Source organism: Ylistrum balloti, unplaced genomic scaffold, assembly GCF_031769215.1.
Source record: "Ylistrum balloti isolate Yb309-2 unplaced genomic scaffold, AGI_CSIRO_Ybal_v1 Utg369710, whole genome shotgun sequence".
NCBI classification, from domain to species: Eukaryota; Metazoa; Mollusca; class Bivalvia; order Pectinida; family Pectinidae; genus Ylistrum; species Ylistrum balloti.
Window position 1 is genome coordinate 286,755 of NW_026781936.1, and position 18,909 is coordinate 305,663.

Consider the following 18,909-nt stretch of genomic DNA (forward strand, 5'->3'; position numbering starts at 1 on the left):
AGGAATCCGAATTGTATTTAAAAAGCAAAGCCAGTCCTCAAACCTGACAATACAGAGACTTAAGAAAATACCACTGTCTGATTCCGAAACAAGCGTTTTCCAAGCATTGTGGTCTTGATCAAAAACAGGAAAAAACTTTTAAATTGTACAAATGTAAGTCAAGAAGAATATATTTTTTTGCAATTAGCACATAGTTGACCGCATCAAATAGATCTTTTGTGAATAAAATATATTTGAAAAGAATTAAACACTTTAAAATCGTTTTTGTGTTCTTCGTTAAGCTGACTGCTTCATAGCATGTTAAGCAATAAGTCTGATAAAGTGCTACGTGCAACCAATGTCTTTTAGAATTTGCACGAGGTGTTTATATCTTAAATCCATACTGTTCTTTATTAATGAGAATGTCGAAATATACAACGAAATGTAGTTTTCATGTGCTGTTCTCTCTTCTTCTAGACAAAGTGGAATCAGATAAAATCACCATTTACGTCTGCTGTACATAAAATGCTGTATTGCTAACTCCCCCAATCTATCGTAAAAGTCCTGTGTATATTCATAATAGTTTCCAAATGTTCCAAAACAATTTAAAAATATTTACGATAAACGATCCTCCCCCAATGCATGTCTTGGTTAATACACTATCGTTATCTGTCCTTTTTGAAGATTTATAATGATTTCCAAACTGTAAAAAATTCATTCATCTATTTTTTTCATTTTTAAAACCGATAAAACGTGTATACTATGGGTTATGTATGTTATATGACGTCTGGTGTAAACAAAATGTCTGTGGTGTGTAAAGAAAATTTCATAGAAATATATATATATATATATATATATATATATATAAACTGACATTCCAACAAAACAATATAACTCAATACTAATAATACTTTTGCAAGTTATAAACATAGACAGTTAAAAAAACAGACTAGGTGGTTGGCATCTTCAACCAATCAACAATTCATGAAATATCATGTCCTCAAACTAAATGCCGAGAAAGTGTTAATGGTTCCAAAGGTTACAGAAATCATCATAAGATAACCATTGGTCATCATTTTTCAAAGATTATTTCCACATGAGGGCCGAAAACTTGCTTATACTAATCATCTGTCTGCATAGGAAAACTCTGTGTTGTGGTTTCAGCAGCCGAATATCGAATTGGTCGCATGCTGTAAATAAGTTCGGAGAAACAGGGAAGTTACAACCAAGGAAAGGAAGCAAAGGGCAACGAAATGTTATAACATTATGTTTATTTTCTTATAACTATTTCAATTTTTTTTCTTGTCTGTTTTTTTTTTGGGGGTGGGGGTTGGGGGGGGGGGGGGGGTGGGGTTGGGGTTGGGGGTGGGGGGCATACCGTATCATGGTATCAGTGATGGTGTTTACAGCAAATAGTGAATCGGATCAGGAATGTATTAGGCAGAGTGATATATACCGGTGAAAAATCAGGAACTCTTACAACATTATGAAACTCACTTAACGAAACCATTACGTCAAGGAAATGAACTGGGACATTGTTATCCTTGGAAAAGTCATAAAAGCATTTTATCCACTTTACTGAAAAGAGTTTTAAATTCATAACATAAGCTAAAAGCTGGATTGTTTTTGTAGTCATTGTTATCCTCTGTGTTTTCTGTCTACTTGTCTGAGGTAATGCATTTAGTCTACACAAAAATCATTACCAAAGAAATCACAATATATCCAAACAATAATTTGCCATTTTCTAAATGCGTCTGTGTCGATTAGACGGAAATGCAAAATCGCACAAAAGCCTGATGATTTTGATGAACAAAGAGAACCCTGATGCAAGAATATGTGTTTGATTGTGATGGAGTTAGTCGTGTAAATCCAATTTAATCGGATTGTCTCTGTTCATGTATATCTGTTTTGCGGTGAGAAAGGGTTAATGTGCAGTGAACATTCTTCGCTAATATCCATTAGACATGTACATCAATTTGAAGAACACATTTGTATCGAACTGCTTTGTTCTTCAAAGTATTGAATGAGGGATGTTTTTTTTTTTTTTTTTTTTTGCAATAGTCTTCATAACTAGTTAGAATGTAGATCTTTTTCTTCTTTTGAAATAAAAAGAATGGAAAAAACAATAACTGAAAATTAAAAGCTGGCAATGAGTTTTGTTAATGGAAAAATGAACATTTGAGTAGTTCCACATACTTCGTATAAAAGGAAGCATGGTTCAGGAAAAACTCGATCGTTTCCTAAAATGAAACAAACATGGGTAGCTTACCACCATGCTGTATGATAAACGTGATTATTTCAATATTTCATTGTGAATATTCTATTTCTAAACAGCAACATTCCTGTATCCCTAACCTATGATGTTAACGTGTCATAACTGATTTTGTTTTTATTGGCCTGTTCCCAATATCATAATGTTCGTAGATCTGCTCTTGTTTAAGGATGTAGTATAATTCCTGACTTGCAGATCTGTTCTTGTTAAAGGATGAAGTATAATTCCTGACTTATAGATCTCTTGTTAAAGGATGTAGTATGATTCCTGACTTGTAGATCAGCCCTTGTTGAAGGATGTAGTATAATTCCTGACTTGTAGATCTCTTGTTAAAGGATGTAGTATAATTCCTGACTTGTAGATCTGTTGTTAAAGGATGTAGTATAATTCCTGACTTGTAGATCTCTTGTTAAAGGATGTAGTATAATTCCTGACTTGTAGATCAGCCCTTGTTAAAGGATGTAGTATAATTCCTGACTTGTAGATCTCTTGTTAAAGGATGTAGTATGATTCCTGACTTGTAGATCAGCCCTTGTTGAAGGATGTAGTATAATTCCTGACTTGTAGATCTCTTGTTAAAGGATGTAGTATAATTCCTGACTTGTAGATCTCTTGTTAAAGGATGTAGTATAATTCCTGACTTGTAGATCTGTTGTTAAAGGATGTAGTATAATTCCTGACTTGTAGATCTGTTGTTAAAGTATGTAGTATAATTCCTGACTTGTAGATCTGTTGTTAAAGGATGTAGTATAATTCCTGACTTGTAGATCTGTTGTTAAAGTATGTAGTATAATTCCTGACTTGTAGATCTGTTGTTAAAGGATGTAGTATAATTCCTGACTTGTAGATCTGTTGTTAAAGGATGTAGTATAATTCCTGACTTGTAGATCTCTTGTTAAAGGATGTAGTATAATTCCTGACTTGTAGATCTGTTGTTAAAGGATGTAGTATAATTCCTGACTTGTAGATCTCTTGTTAAAGGATGTCGTATAATTCATGACTGGCTATAAACTATATAATCTAACGCTATTAATGTTAAAAAAACAACAACAAGAAAATGCCACCTTGCTTACAAAACAACGATGCAAACTCAAAATGCCAGTGCAAAATCCATATTGCGGAAAAAACACGCGTTAACTTTGAAGAAAAGAAAGATTTAAACACAAGCTTAAGTGCAAGAAGAAGAAAACTATGTGCTCCGGAAGGGTTATCATCTTCGGCTTCATCCATGTAAATCTTGGCGATTCCATGTACTGTTTGCCTTTTGTTATCATGAACGACTCTAGTATATTTCCCAACATCCTAACATGTCTTGATTTGTAACAAAACCTTCATCAAAATGGCTAGATATCGATTTTTACAGATTAAAATTTCTGTCAGAAAACACTTCATTGTGTAAATTTAGATCAAAGTAAATTTCCGGAAATACTTTCATTGTCGACAATGGGCCACGTACTTTATCTAGCAACGGACACGTGTAATAAATCCACAATTGTGTATCCATATTGACTGTAACACTCGTTCACTCATGCTTCACCGAAAAATAAACTTTTTCTCGTGTGTCCGCCATTTTGTTTCCCAGTGGGGATCTGTAGCGACATCTTGCGTTAATCGTAATCATAGCAGCCAGCTGGCGACTGCAAATGCATCGCATCGGCGAATTTGACTAGTTTCCCACCGACCTTTGGTCTACTTATTTAGTCTAGACGTGTGTTGACACTTACATACGATTTTTGTCATTTCCATCAACACTGGTGTCCACGACAACTGATATTAGTACCAGACAAGCGGCAATTTACACTAAGCTAACGTGATATATCACCGTGAGTGTCTTTTTCATCATTTTTCTTAGTTGTATGACTCTAATGTAGCTGGGGGTTTTCAGATCGATCCCTGACATTATCAGTGTTTGCTTAAACCACGGAAAATATTAAGATATTTAAAGGTATCCTTTAAAGGAACAACTATGAGCGTCGGAAAAGTAAAATGCAGTGCTACTAATCCCTTGAAATAAAATTATAGGTAATTTTTTTAATGAATAACGTAGTATTTAACTGTTTAATACTGTATCAGATCAGTATGTGAAATTGTTTTTCTGAATTCGTTTTCCATGATGAAGAAATTCTATTGCAACTGACGGCGAATTATTTCCGAACGTTTGTGTCTGTAACAGGCAATATGTGATTCTGAAAGATATTCTATGTAAAGGTCTTGGTACTTTGACAATGTAGTGGTTTATAAGATAGGGTAAGAAAATGTGTGTGATTGGTTGATCTGACAAGTCCCAGTAATATGAGTATCTTTAAAGAAAAGTACAATTTGAAAACCTCCTCGTGATATAAAGTTTACCATTGGTAATCAACCGCTTGCTTAGTACCAACATCCGCTGTCATTAACACTCAGTGAACAACTGTAGCAAAGGCGTGTTGGACTATGTATGTGAAAATGGAGCATTAAATGAGTCACGGTTTTTAACAAGCGTCTGGTTGTAGTTATTTCGCGCGGTGATGTCTTCCATGTCTAACAATTGTAGTCAACTTCATGCTGTATTTGACCAATTTGAGTAACTGTTTCTGTGGCCTATTTCTACATGATCGATAAATCATTAACAATGACAATTTTGACTTATAAAACTCGAGAAATAGGTATTCGACGTATTTAAAAAAAAAAGAAAAAATCACACCATGGACGTATATTTGTCGTTTGTACGGAAAATCCGAAAAAAAATCTTCGATGAAGTAGACTCTTGAAATAAATTCGGTACGGCTAGCAGGATTCTGAATAAAATAAATTTTTACTGAAAATCTGCGAGATGGGACTTTGTTTACGTTTCTTGGAAAGGCTGACATTTATAAAGGTACGGCGAAAGCTTGTCAGCTTTCGCGAACGCATCATAATCGATTATTTAAAACCAGTTGGGGAAAATGCTGAGATATCATGTGTACGTACAAGGACTTGTAAGCAATGTCACCTTACCTACAATAAATGTTCAAATGATTTATGTAAGTAATCTATATATACCGAGACTTATTAATTCATCTTTATTTCTTTCTTTCTCTTTCTTTTTTTCCTTCTTTCTTTCTTTCTTTCTTCCTTTCTTTATTGATTAATGGATACATCTTTAACAGATACCCCTCTTTCCCCCCCCCCTCTCTCTCTCTCTCTCTCTGTTTCTCTCTCTCTCCGTCTCTCTCTGTCTCTCCCCCTCACTCTCTCTTTGTCTGTCTGTCTCTCTCCCCTCCTTTCTTTCTTTCTTTCTTCTCCCTCACTCCTCCTTTCTTTCTCCCCCCCCCCCTCTTTATTTCTCTCCCCCCTCTCCTTTCGTTCTTTCTTTTTGTCTTTCTTTCTTGATCAAAACATCCTTAACAGATCAAATCGATTCTCTATTATTCTTTTTCACGAGGTTAAGATAGACTTTTCTTTACCTATAATGATGTACAATGTATATATGTTACTGTATAGAACAAATCTAATGCTATTTAAAGAACAACATGACGTCAGTTGTCCATGTCTACGACAAACATAGACTTGATTTCCTATCGACCTTTGAGGATGATGCGAGGGAATAGATGTCGCGAGGGACACTTTTATCTCTTGTGCCGCAAATAAACTAAGAATGCAATTTGTTTATTCATGAGAACAGTCAAATGTTATGTAAATCCATGAAGTGACACTTAATTCATCCAGCATGTATTCCTTGTTGTCGAAGTGTTCATGAATGATTTAACAAACAATTAATCACGTGTCACTTTCATTGATAATGCGGTGGAAACACGTGACTTGTTCTCTAGCGTTGTAATGTACCGTATTTTCTTTCTGTTTCAATGCAAGACCATTGAAACCGTTCACTTCGATACGGCTGACCCTCTATCTCAGCGACGAGACAGATAGCGCCATTGATGGCCTCGATATCAATTTTCCAGTTTCGGTTAGCTCATTAACAATGGTTCCGGTATCGGCTTGCAGCCGTCTTTCAATTTTAAAAGAATACTTTAGACGGAAAACCATTTAACACCGGCATAAAACACACACAAGTCAATGGTGTGAAGAACAACAGTCTAGATGATGCTTGACCAGTGGTCACTCATGTAGAAGGACTGACCTTTGTCCATTTAGTATGGAACTATATCTCACTCTTATCGTAGTGAGGCGGAAGCTATAGCATTCCTTGACCGCTCCTGTCCGTCCCTTGACCACTTCTGTCCATTCTGTAGCCGATTTAGAGTGACAGGGTGGTTAGTGAATGGCGTCTAAATTGGCCAAACATGCTGACCGCCGTCAGTAACCGTACTCCTAATTGCCTCTCCGCCCTTTTAATGGACACTGCGGGTAGCCTTGTCCAGTCCAAATCAGGCGTCAAAGTAGCCCCAATTAACGCCAGCGTGGACAAATCGTTCCTGTTGTGTGGGATTTCACGACTGAGTGAGCAGAAATATTTATTGATTTATAACGATAACAGCTCATTCACAAACACATAATTAGTTAAAGGTGGTATCACATGTTTGTTAATGTAAGTATTATATATCTACATACAACAACTGTAATGTAAACATATATAAACTAGTAACAACAAAACTGACATGTATATTGAAATAACCCGCTGTCTTCAGGGGAATTGCATCCATGGGGAAATTGAAATGGAATGTGATAAAAAGAGGAATGAGGGATTAAGGAGAGAGACAGCATGTAAGGGATCCAAGACACGTAAGTAGGAAATAGAAACTTCCAATTAGGAAGTGTAATGTGAACTGTATATACCCAATCAGAATAAAAAACTACCTTAACGTCCGTATTACAGCATTCCAGTAGGTGAGGGCAGAAAGGAAAATGAGAAGAGTGATAAAGTATTGAGTGAAACTAGATATTGGGAGAAGCGGGGAAAGTATAGAGATGGAGCCAACTTATGACCTAACACAAGACTTTGAAACAAATGTACAAAAGATACATATGTCAGAAGCGGTTTTAAATGCACATTTATAATTTGATACATTAGAGTAAAATAATGAATTAAGCTGAATCATACAACTGCTTGGTCTTTCTCGGTCTCGTCACTGATGATAAGGACTTAAATTTGAATTTTTGGAAGTGAAGTAGCCGATATATCCGATAATTTCCAATGAACTGAAAAGATGAATGCAGATTCAATTTAGATTGTCCAAGATGTACAAGGCAGGTGTCGTCGATGACAGAGAAGACACTTACCCTTTCGGAACACCTGGTCTTATTCTCCTTGAGCTATTTAGGGAGTCTCCGTGTAAATATTTTCCCTGGTTTCATCGAATTTATATTTGACGTTTTATTCCGTTACCATGTCGGTATTTTCTTTGTTGTTCTATTTAACTTTTATTACAGCTAACCACCAACAACTCGGGATTCGTTACAGATAAAGTCTAGATGAGAAAATATGAATATCTAGAATGTCAGAACGGAATATCAATTTCTTCTTCAACAAATGCCACATGTGTATAGTAGAAAGGTATATGTATAAACAATAATCTGATAATTCTATTAACCTGATTATTTTTTTAAAACATTGCAATAATTACTAAACTCGTATAGTCATGTAGTGTCAATATATTTGATTGTACAATATCCAAATTGAGTTAGTCGTCAAATTTCTTAAGTTTCCAGGACGGCAAACATGTCCAACTGAAAGCAATTCTCGATACAAGGTAGTAATGTTTACATCTGTTTCAGTCAATTTGGTGAATTCATTATTCAAGGATTCTCTGAATGAATCATATTTGAATCGTGGAGTTCGGTGTTCTCTCTCAATTTCTGCATCACCGCCAGACGGCGCCGTCGTCGTCCAACCGCGAATGTTGTGCAAAAACGTATATGTAAGGCTTCATTTTGCAACCTAAAAACAATGAATATAAACAAGCTACAGAACAAAAGGAATGAAAAAAAAAAAAAAAAACAACGCGAAAAGAGACAAGAGCTCGAATGCACTCATTTATGTTACATTGGCATAATTCCTATCGGACGTTGAAACCAGCAAGAAGCACCTGTTGTATATTTCCTTGCACACGTGGTAGAAAACGCATTGATATAAACGCTCCGCTGAACTTTCCTCATAAAACTAATTGATATGTTAGGGGTTATTCATACCCGAACAGAGAGCAACATACAATTTATTTATCTTTCAAAGAAAGATACTTGGCTTAAACAGGTGCTCTTAAGAGTTATCAGCAAATCTGTGATGCGTCTCGACACCATTTTTTGAGGGCGAAACGAAATCTGAAGTGTATCGTATTATTTGTCTAACACTACATCCCAAGATACGCCAAAAAGGTAAGGAATTATTCATTGCAGGGATATTTTTATTTTTAGAAAAGTGTACCAGTTTATTATGTAATTCCACTCACATGTTCTATGGGGAGCGCTGACAATACGGTTAGTGTGTGAATTTTTAAATTAGTTGTCATGGGAACTATAATCAAATTAGTTCTCTCTCTGTCCTCCCCCTTCCCCCCCCCTCTCTCTCTCTCTCGCTCCCCCCTATATATATATGTAGGTATATACATATGTATACATACATATATATACGTACATCTATACATATATACATAAACGTCAAATATATATATATTTGACGTGTTCGGCATAACTACTTTGATGTGTAAGATCATGATACGGTTGTTGCAACTGGAGTTATCGGCGTGAGAAATGCATTATCTTCCATCAGATTTATACAAGGTCGGATTTCTTGGCAGGAATAAGGAATTTTATTGTACATTCACACTTGTAATAAACCTTACAGTAATTCAGCACGGTTAAAATAATATCGGTTTTAGTGGTTGTGTTGAGAGCAATGCCAATTTTGATTTTATGACAATCATATAAACATATGATTTGTTTGTTTGCTGGGTTCATTGTCACTTGAGCAGCTAATGTTAGTTTAGGCTAGTTACGACTGGTAGCTATCTCAGAGAAACTTACGGGAAGTCCGCCGCATGTCCTTCAGAAGTACAATGTCTTAACCAAGGTCATAATTACGTCCAAACAGACGAATCCATTTTCTAGGTTTCACAGATATACAAATATACACAGGCAATGACTGTAGGATTCCCTTCATGTGGAAATAAAGAGCGAAAGAACTAGTGTGCTTCGGAGATCAGTGAATATATATAAAAACATGTTGCACAATAATATAATCATATCGTACTCATATGGCATTCATACCACTCATAAATACCGTGATTGAATTGCTGACGTCATCAATATAATTACGTTATGATGATAACATTTGATAAAGCTAACATTCCGAAGAAGCTATTTGACAATCATCAAATACAACAGTTCTCACTACATTGTAGCGATCCTTCACTGGCTTTTAAATAAATATTTGATTTCTTGTAGTAAAAATATTTAAGTAATGATTTATAGATGACAATTAAATTGCTTATAACCAATACTATCTCAAATTCGGTTTATGTCCTGAAACTAAAAGCGTATATATTTATTGATAAATGGCAGTGTACATTGCATTCGTCGTGCAGCAGGGGTATAGAAAACATGATGTTTCGGACGACTGTAGAAACCAATATATCTGTAGAGACGAGACGTAAGATCAACACTTAATGCTATCAGAGATATACTGGTCTGTATATCTTGAATTATATCAACATCTGCCGTACAAACTCCTGGTTTTTATCAACACAGTTCCAACAAACATGTTATGCAGTCTTCACACTAAAATTACGAAATCGAAAGTAAAAACTTACGGAAGGAACGAATATCAAACAAAGAGATAACTAACCATTTTTTGTTTTTATTTTCATTTTGATATTTGATAGAAAGTTTTATATTAGAGAATGTCAGATTAAAGCTTACAATGAGTTCGTACTTTGGATGGCTTCATTCTGCGCGCGCAGAACTTTCGTGATATTGCCAGCGATCTGTCAGTATATTTGAGTTTATAGCCGTTCGTTACTGCCTTCGAGGTCGTGAAATACCCAAGAGATTTTGAAAAATGGCCCGACTGCATCGATTGACTTCGAGACGCTTATAGGTGTTAATAGGCCTTTATATAAATCCCGTATTCATGTACAACAATACACTTCTTTTTAACAAAAATGCTGACAACATAAAATAAAAAAGTAGGTGGAATCCTGTGAATAAGAATTGCAATGTTTTCACCATTCATCGTTGTTTGTTTAATATCTGGGTTGACATTTTTTTCCAGAAAAAAATGCACTCTATGGTATACTCTACTCGTTGATGATGCTTATCCGAGCAGTGCTGCAACCTTTTGCATTTGTACATGGTATTGTTAATTGTTCATCACTTTGAAGCATATCGAAATAGGTTGATTTACAGATCTGAGCATAATTCACTAATCACTCTATGGTACAAACTGAGTGTTATTGATGCCAACCTGAGCATTACAATAATCACCCCATGCTTAAATATACTTGTTGTTGGCACTGATCTGAGCATTTCACTTATCACTCTATGGTACACACTACATGTTATTGATACCAATCTGAGCATTTCACTTATCACTCTATGGTACACAATACGTGTTATTGATGCCAATCTGAGCATTTTACTTATCACTCTATGGTACACACTACATGTTATTGATGCCAATCTGAGCATTTCACTTATCACTCTATGGTACACACTACATGTTATTGATGCCAATCTGAGCATTTCACTTATCACTCTATGGTACACACTACGTGTTATTGATGCCAATCTGAGTATTTCACTTATCACTCTATGGTACACAATACGTGTTATTGATGCCAATCTGAGTATTTCACTTATCACTCTATGGTACACAATACGTGTTATTGATGCCAATCTGAGCATTTCACTTATCACTCTATGGTACACAATACGTGTTATTGATGCCAATCTGAGTATTTCACTTATCACTCTATGGTACACAATACGTGTTATTGATGCCAATCTGAGCATTTCACTTATCACTCTATGGTACACACTACATGTTATTGATGCCAATCTGAGCATTTTACTTATCACTCTATGGTACACAATACGTGTTATTGATGCCAATCTGAGTATTTCACTTATCACTCTATGGTACACAATACGTGTTATTGATGCAAATCTGAGCATTTCACTTATCACTCTATGGTACACACTACATGTTATTGATGCCAATCTGAGCATTTCACTTATCACTCTATGGTACACACTACATGTCATTGATGCCAATCTGAGTATTTCACTTATCACTCCATGGTACACACTACGTGTTATTGATGCCAATCTGAGAATTTCACTTATCACTCTATGGTACACAATACGTGTTATTGATGCCAATATGAGTATTTCACTTCTCACTCTATGGTATAATGCACGTGTTGTAGGCACAGATTTGAACATTAAAATAATCACACCAGGGTGAATTATATTTGTGTTTGGCACTGATCTGAGTATATTACAATGTTCTTTAGTGCTATGCTAAAAATGATAAAACAACATGTTTTTAATAGCAATAGTCACTCTACAGGACGTGGTACATGTTGTTAACACAGCTATGAACACCATGGTTACCACTCAGTGGTATACAGTACGTATCAGCGGTACAGATCTGAGTATCCCATCGCCACTCTTTGATATATTATTTTACATATAGCATCAGTACGCTCCTTGTTACATTATCCGCATTAGTACCGCATTTTCAGCAGAACTTTTCATTGAGTAATCGAAACTTCATCCTGTTATTATAATTAAATCAAGTCTGACGAAAACTCCCGAATGATTCCGGCTAAAGATGTAACCATAGAAACACAACTATTTCAGACATACCAGATAATACAATGCAGCAAACCTATACACTGATAAGCCATTAGAACTAGACATGGGTATCTAATCCTGTAAAGTTCACCTGCGACAGCCAATTAACGTTGTTGAGTCTAAGGTCTCCATCATGAAGTATGGTCCGAGCTGTTTCACTGTCATCCCTGTATTATAGTGTGTCAATGTAAGGCGGGGGAAATATTTAACTTTCTTTTAATGAAAAATATCAAATTATATTTCTGATATCAGTTCAACAAATCAAAATCAATTAAAAATTATTTCTACATCGTTCATATATGTATATATATATGTATATATTCTACCAGTACTCGTATATACATTACAACTATATGTGTATGCTTCTGTTAAAACGGATTTGGTAGTATCTGTCTGATATAGCAATGCGGTCAGTACATAGGGAATTGCTAGAATCAAGTCTGCAGACGAAAAATGACACTTCTTCTAAAATTTGAAACATTTGTGGCCTGTACCCTGATTCATTATTGCCTGTGTACGTATAACTGTCTCGCGTTTTCTTTCGTTGGTGACACTTTAAATATCTTTACTTTGTCAAGGGAGCCGATTGTGCGCAGTATGTCTTTCTTCATGCGAAACTGTCACCAATAGAACATAAAAGTAGATTCGATAACTGAAGCTGTAAGAGTGATTCACAAGCAGTTAGACATATGGAATATAAAGTCTACTTAAGTTTTAATTTAAACATTCAAATCTGGGTCAAGGACTTTATCCAAGAAGGTTGATATATTAAATATAAAAAACGTTATTAGAAATAAAGTGACATTGTTTATTTTTTATGCATTCTTATTTGAAAATTACACAAAACACGCACGCAGTATTACAGAAAAAACATTCTACATAACTTATTTTTGACGCTGATGTGAATAACTGGGATTGAAAGGATCATGACGTCTTGGATATTTTGGGTTTTTTTTGGTCTTTTCCTCTAAAAGAGAAAGCGGCCGGCCTGTCTTATTGAAAATAATTAACCATAGTAACGTTCAATGAATATTATCTTCGCATTAATCTACATAATGACGTCATCAATTTATTGACATTAACAGGAAGTTGGATTATGATATTTTTCCGCTACATGCCTAAATACAATGAGAAATATCCTTTGTCATTAATCATTGGAGCTAACAATGTTTGGGAACATTTACCACACAACATTACCTTGATACTTGCTTTGTTCCGTACATATTAGAGTGATATTGTTCTGTCCATTTCGACTGCAAATGCGTTAATGGTATAATCACTATGCTGCAAAAATTGTTCTGAAAATATTGGAACGCTGAAATAAGATAATAATTAGAGTAAAAAAATGTGATTGTTTTTCCTCCTGATGTATTTTCCGTTCCACCGGACTTGTCTTTGTCTTCTCTTTTAACTCCACACTTGAATTAAAAAAAACCATTACTGTTATGCTAACTTCAACTGTTGTGAAAGATTCACTTTATCGTAAGAATGTTAATTGTACATTCATGTTGAGGACCAATTTAGTCGAGACTTCAAATGTACTTGTTTAATTGTTATTTCTACGTAAAGTACACCAAACTTCATTAAGCCGTTAGATAATTGTACGGTTCGCAGTGTTCTAACATACATCTTGATCATCATTGCGTTTTGGAATTTGCTTTGGCACCGAGTCTCAAGGACGCTTGAATGATAGTTGTGTAGTTAAAAACTGCAGGATACAACAGGCATAGTGAACGTGGAACACCACAAACATGCTATTAATTAACACGAAGGAGATAATTTTTCGACAAGAAGTTTTTGGAAAATGTTATCATATCATGAAATACGCCAATAGTAAACCATCGTATTGCTATACCTACACATACTACCTATCAAGATGTTAGATGTAGGTTCTTTGAATTTCAGTATCACATTCGCGAATCCATCGACAAGTTTAGTAAGTATCATGCGTACTGAAATCAATTATTTATACTAAAGTCGGCCACCGTATAACAGTGTATCCACGCTGTCAGAGAATTTCCAGGTTCAATAAAGCCGACGTGTCCAGGGAGGCAATAAAATTAAAACAGATGAGAGAAATGCATGTCCAATTAATCGAGCATGAATTTGATCTCTGAACATATTATTAGTGATATTGGGGAAAACTCGACAAGGTGCGTCCTGTACGCATCACTGTTAACATTATCGTTATTCATTATTTCACCTTTGATAATGCATCACCTTTTATATTGTACTTGCATTTCACCACTTTATTGAAACATTTGCTTTGTGAGGTCATATGGCGTAGTGGATAGCACGAGCATCTTACACTGGGTTAAAATTCATCGCACGGACCTAACAGCTCACGTGGGACTTTTAGGGATCCAAGTGATCAGTTTTTCCCGTTTCTTACATTTAATTGTTATAAAATTTATTTTTGTTTAGAAAATTCGAGATATGTTGTACTGAAGGTACACATATATATTACAAGCAACGAAACAAAGAGGGTGAAAAATAGACACAGAGAGAGAGAGAAAAAAAGGGACGATTTTTCTACAATGTAACTACGGTTTCAAAAACAGTGCATTGTTCTTTAATCCCATGTTATTTGAGGGAATAATGCGTTGTTTGTGATTACAAATTGATGACGTCAGAGCTTAAAATTGTGGCGGATTGAAATTGTACAGATGTTTGAATTAGTCGAATTTAGATGAAGATCATTGATTTTCAATCAAATTATAGTAATCAGTTTAGACGAAGGAGAGCCCACCATCAATCGGTGTCCAGCTGTACTCTACAATTTACGCTACATTAACGAGGACTGATCAGAGTTATTATCAAAACATAAAAAAGTATTTTTCTATCGATTAAAGAGATACGAAACTACTACAACATTCCATCCCTATGGCCTTTACGAAACGACGGCTGCGAATCATGTTGGGAATCTGTTTTCCGGGTTATATTAATTTCCATCAGGAAAGCATTAATCCCAAAAGACAGTTAGCCGCTAAACTGATAATTTTTGCAATTGAATTTAATTATTGCTCTTTGATCAGTGATGCGTGCGGGCGGGGATTACGAATTCTGCCCATTTTGTCGAGTACTGATGTTAACGGATTTTGTTATCTTTTTCAAACAAAAACAAACAAAAAAAAAAAAATTCTTTTGCCCGAAGCAGGTTCCTCTATACCCAGTCACCTCCCCCACTCATCCTCCTCCCTATATATGTAGCGATCACACAAAACAATCTATATTGAACGAACAGGTGGCTATCTCTACTGAAATAAAGAAAATGGCTTTTAATCATTCATCGTGATAACCCAATGGGTATACAATTAATACGACGACAAAATGTTCGATAATAACAAATGACACAAGACAAAACTAAAATTTTCATTTAAACAAAAATTGTCTTAGCCATTTTTTACGTCACAAGGCATCGCCTCTGAAATAATTCAATTCAAAAGACTAAACTGCGTGAAATTTGATTCCCTTAAGACATTCTAGGATTCAGAGTCTAAATTTATTTCGATTGAAAATATTTTTACAAGCGGAAACGTCATGTGCAATAATTCTCTGATCTTTGATCTAAAAATAAAGAAACCAACATGCATGATAAAAAGGGACAATGGAGCGGGGAAAAAATAAATAAGATATATTTGTAATACCATCAACTGTCCTTTGAACAGATTAGACCGTTGTCTGCTTAAATGACGATGTACTGAAATGCCCTTATATTTTATAGCACACATCAAACTTATCATCCGTATCTATTTCTCATCCCTGACCTGGTATCGAACTCCAAGGCAAACAAACTGTCTGCAGACTATATAATAAAGGCTAACTTTCCATTAATTGGCACGTCCAACAGTTTCAAATTTGGCAAAGGTTACAAGGTCTGACATAACTGCTTCCCTACCATTATGCTGGTACGCACAATAAGAATAGTTTATCACGTTGTAGCGTCGATGTTATGGCAGTGGTCAGGACGATGCCGTTGATGAGTGGGTTGGTTGAGACCTCTGTATATTTTTTATCAATAGTATAGAAAGGGCTTTATGATCCAGGGATGTTATTTCTATGTCCCTGCGGCTGTGCAATTTATATCTGGTGAAAAGATAAAATCGCAAGGTCGGTCTGGTAATATAAAACTATATGTATTTATACAGCAAGACCGGCGATTCCAAGGAAGTGTAGAATCCGTCATAAAATAAATGAATATATAATTAAATATATTATCTGGAGCGAATTATTCTTTTAATAAACTAATGTTCTTTAGTCAATTAATTAACCCTAAATTATAAGAATTATTATAATAAAACGGAAGTTTATCACCTCAGCAGAACAATAATTGATTATTTTGTAATAGTTGTAGAACTCACCTGTCTGAGTGTTGACATGCTTTTATTTGGAAACTTCTGAAGGAATAAATTGGTTTGACAAACGACCTTTCTTTTTATCTCCTACAGTTTTAACTGTAGTTATTAGGCTTCAACGACAGTGATGTAAATATCACTTGATATCAATCCTGAGTTTTTGACATTTAAAGCTGGTAATCTCGTACTTCTAGATGTCGCGATAGGTTTGACGGACATTAATACTCTGACCCGTGGTATACTAGAAAGCGAGGAGCCAACGGCGTCACCCTGACACAGACACCAAACCATTTATTATCGTACTTCACACGGTCTTTTACATCATGTGCACCACAATCCACGTTCTTTGGCCACAATGATGCCAGTCCTAGATTTAAATGCAAATGATGCGTGTGTAATCTGCGTTGAAACAAAACTATCACAGTTGTGTTCATTCTTGAATCATACAATAATCTTTATAATTTTACCGCCGCCAGACAAATTTATCAATATTTATCACAAATTCTTCTTCTAACCTGGATTGACTGCAGATTCTAAAAGTTTTTTTTTTCGTTTGTATTGTATTGTTCAACGTCCTATCAACAACTTTTGTAATTTGCGGACGCTCTCACGGTGTATACAAGTGCATATAAATATATAAGTAAATGTGTTGAGTACGTGTATTTTGGAAATCTACGTAATGTTCGAGTAAGGCCTCCAGCAGGACACCCAACCGCTCAAATTTTACCGACAACGGCACATTTTTAAAGACTTTTGGAATGTCTCGGTCAGGAAGACATAATCAAAAGCTTCCCTAACATTGGCGAACGTTTGACTAAAGGTTAAAAGCGAGGCAGTGCCATTGAGATTTTAGGAAGATGCGAGATCTTTAGAAAATAGAGAAACGATAAATATCTTAAATTCAGCCGCCCTTTGGGATCGTGTAATGTGGCCGCAGGAACATTTTTTACGCTTTGCCTGCAGGGCAGCTAACCGCATGTCTCTTTTTAATATATTTATTAATTCTACTTATTTTTCAATACTGTATTAAGCATTTGAATTCATTTGACATGTGAAATGTCGACGCCCATATCTAAAACAACCTACTGACATTATACTAGGTGATATGCGCTTTGTTCGTCTCCAGAAACGAACTAAAACCCACCGCGACAGGAAATCTGCCGCCATCTATCTTTGTCACTTCCGGTTTTATGTAAATGTTTTCATAAATTCGAAATTTATTTTGAAAGACAGTGGGATGTAGAAGATATGCCTTTAATCCCTATGAAATTGTCCCAGACAACTGTTTTTTTTCAGAAACAGTATTTCTTTACCAGTATTTTAAACAAGCATGGCGGTTGGATATTGTTAATTTCATACCACGAAATAGTGAAATGGCGTCATTGTTTGTAACGTTCGTTTTATTTTAAAAACAGTGTGGTAATAAAGCTTAATACACTCTCAATAGAACAAACGTGCAAAGGAAAGCAGATTAATGTTTTATTTAAGTTGAATAAAATGATGAACATATGGACTTAAATTACACGTGTATTTCAACTAATGAGCGGTAATCAAACAAAACCCGGAATGGTTTCTACATAACAGAACATATTTTGGTCATCATTTAAAGTGCATACAAACTTTTATGTTTTATGTTATTAGCTCTCAACGTCAACAAATAGCACAAGATAACGGTATCTATTAAAATACTCGTCAGTTACAGTGGTAATTAATAGCAGGATGCACTTTAATACCCAAAATTCGATTGTCTTTGTTGATTCTGCCAGAAACACATTATAAATACAGATGAAATAAATAAATGACAAAATACAAATACCAGAAGACGAAAAATAAAACCAAACAAACAAACAAGAGACGCATCGGTCCTGTATTGCTCATCTTGTTTAGTTTACTAGAATCGCTGCTTCATCCAACGAAATGAAAAGCATTTCAAAGATATCCTCTACTCGACCCTGCCCTTCCTGCCCCTCCCGCCACGGGGGTCCAGACCCACTTTCTATTCAAAATTGATTCCCCTTCACCCAACAATGATTCAGATTAAATTGGACAGAATCCAGACGTTCATACAGAAGAAGGTTTTAAAGCATCTGTTTCACTTCATGTAGTGGTCACCGCCGCCTCTACCCCGGAAAAAGGATTTCCCTTCCTCAATGGATACTTCTGACCAAATTTGGTCAAAATCTAGTCTAGTCGTTCATGAGCATTATCAATTTTCGAAAAATAGTGCACATTATTACGAATTTTGCTGAATAATGCTAGTTTTATATCTGATCTTCCGGGGTTTTGAATAACAAATATACCAAATGTCGAATGTATCAAATTAGACGCATTCCCTTTTCTTTCGGATCGATTTTCCGGTCGGACACGTAGTGTATTCGAAGATCACGCCAATATTGTTTGTCACCTCGCAACAGATAACCGCACAAAATCTGTCTGTTTTCACCTGGGATCTAATTAGCTTTAGTCAGCCGTCTTACAACTGCTATCTTCTCCATCCATTAATTATTGATGACGTAGTATCAGATTTAA

The 18,909-nt window shown here is 35.4% G+C and overlaps 1 protein-coding gene across 1 annotated transcript in view; it reads left to right on the forward strand.

The window, feature by feature from the left end:
• Positions 1 to 18,909, forward strand: part of LOC132565289 (zwei Ig domain protein zig-8-like) — a 164,731-nt gene that overhangs the window by 13,179 nt on the left and 132,643 nt on the right. The gene's annotated exons all lie outside the window — the stretch shown is intronic.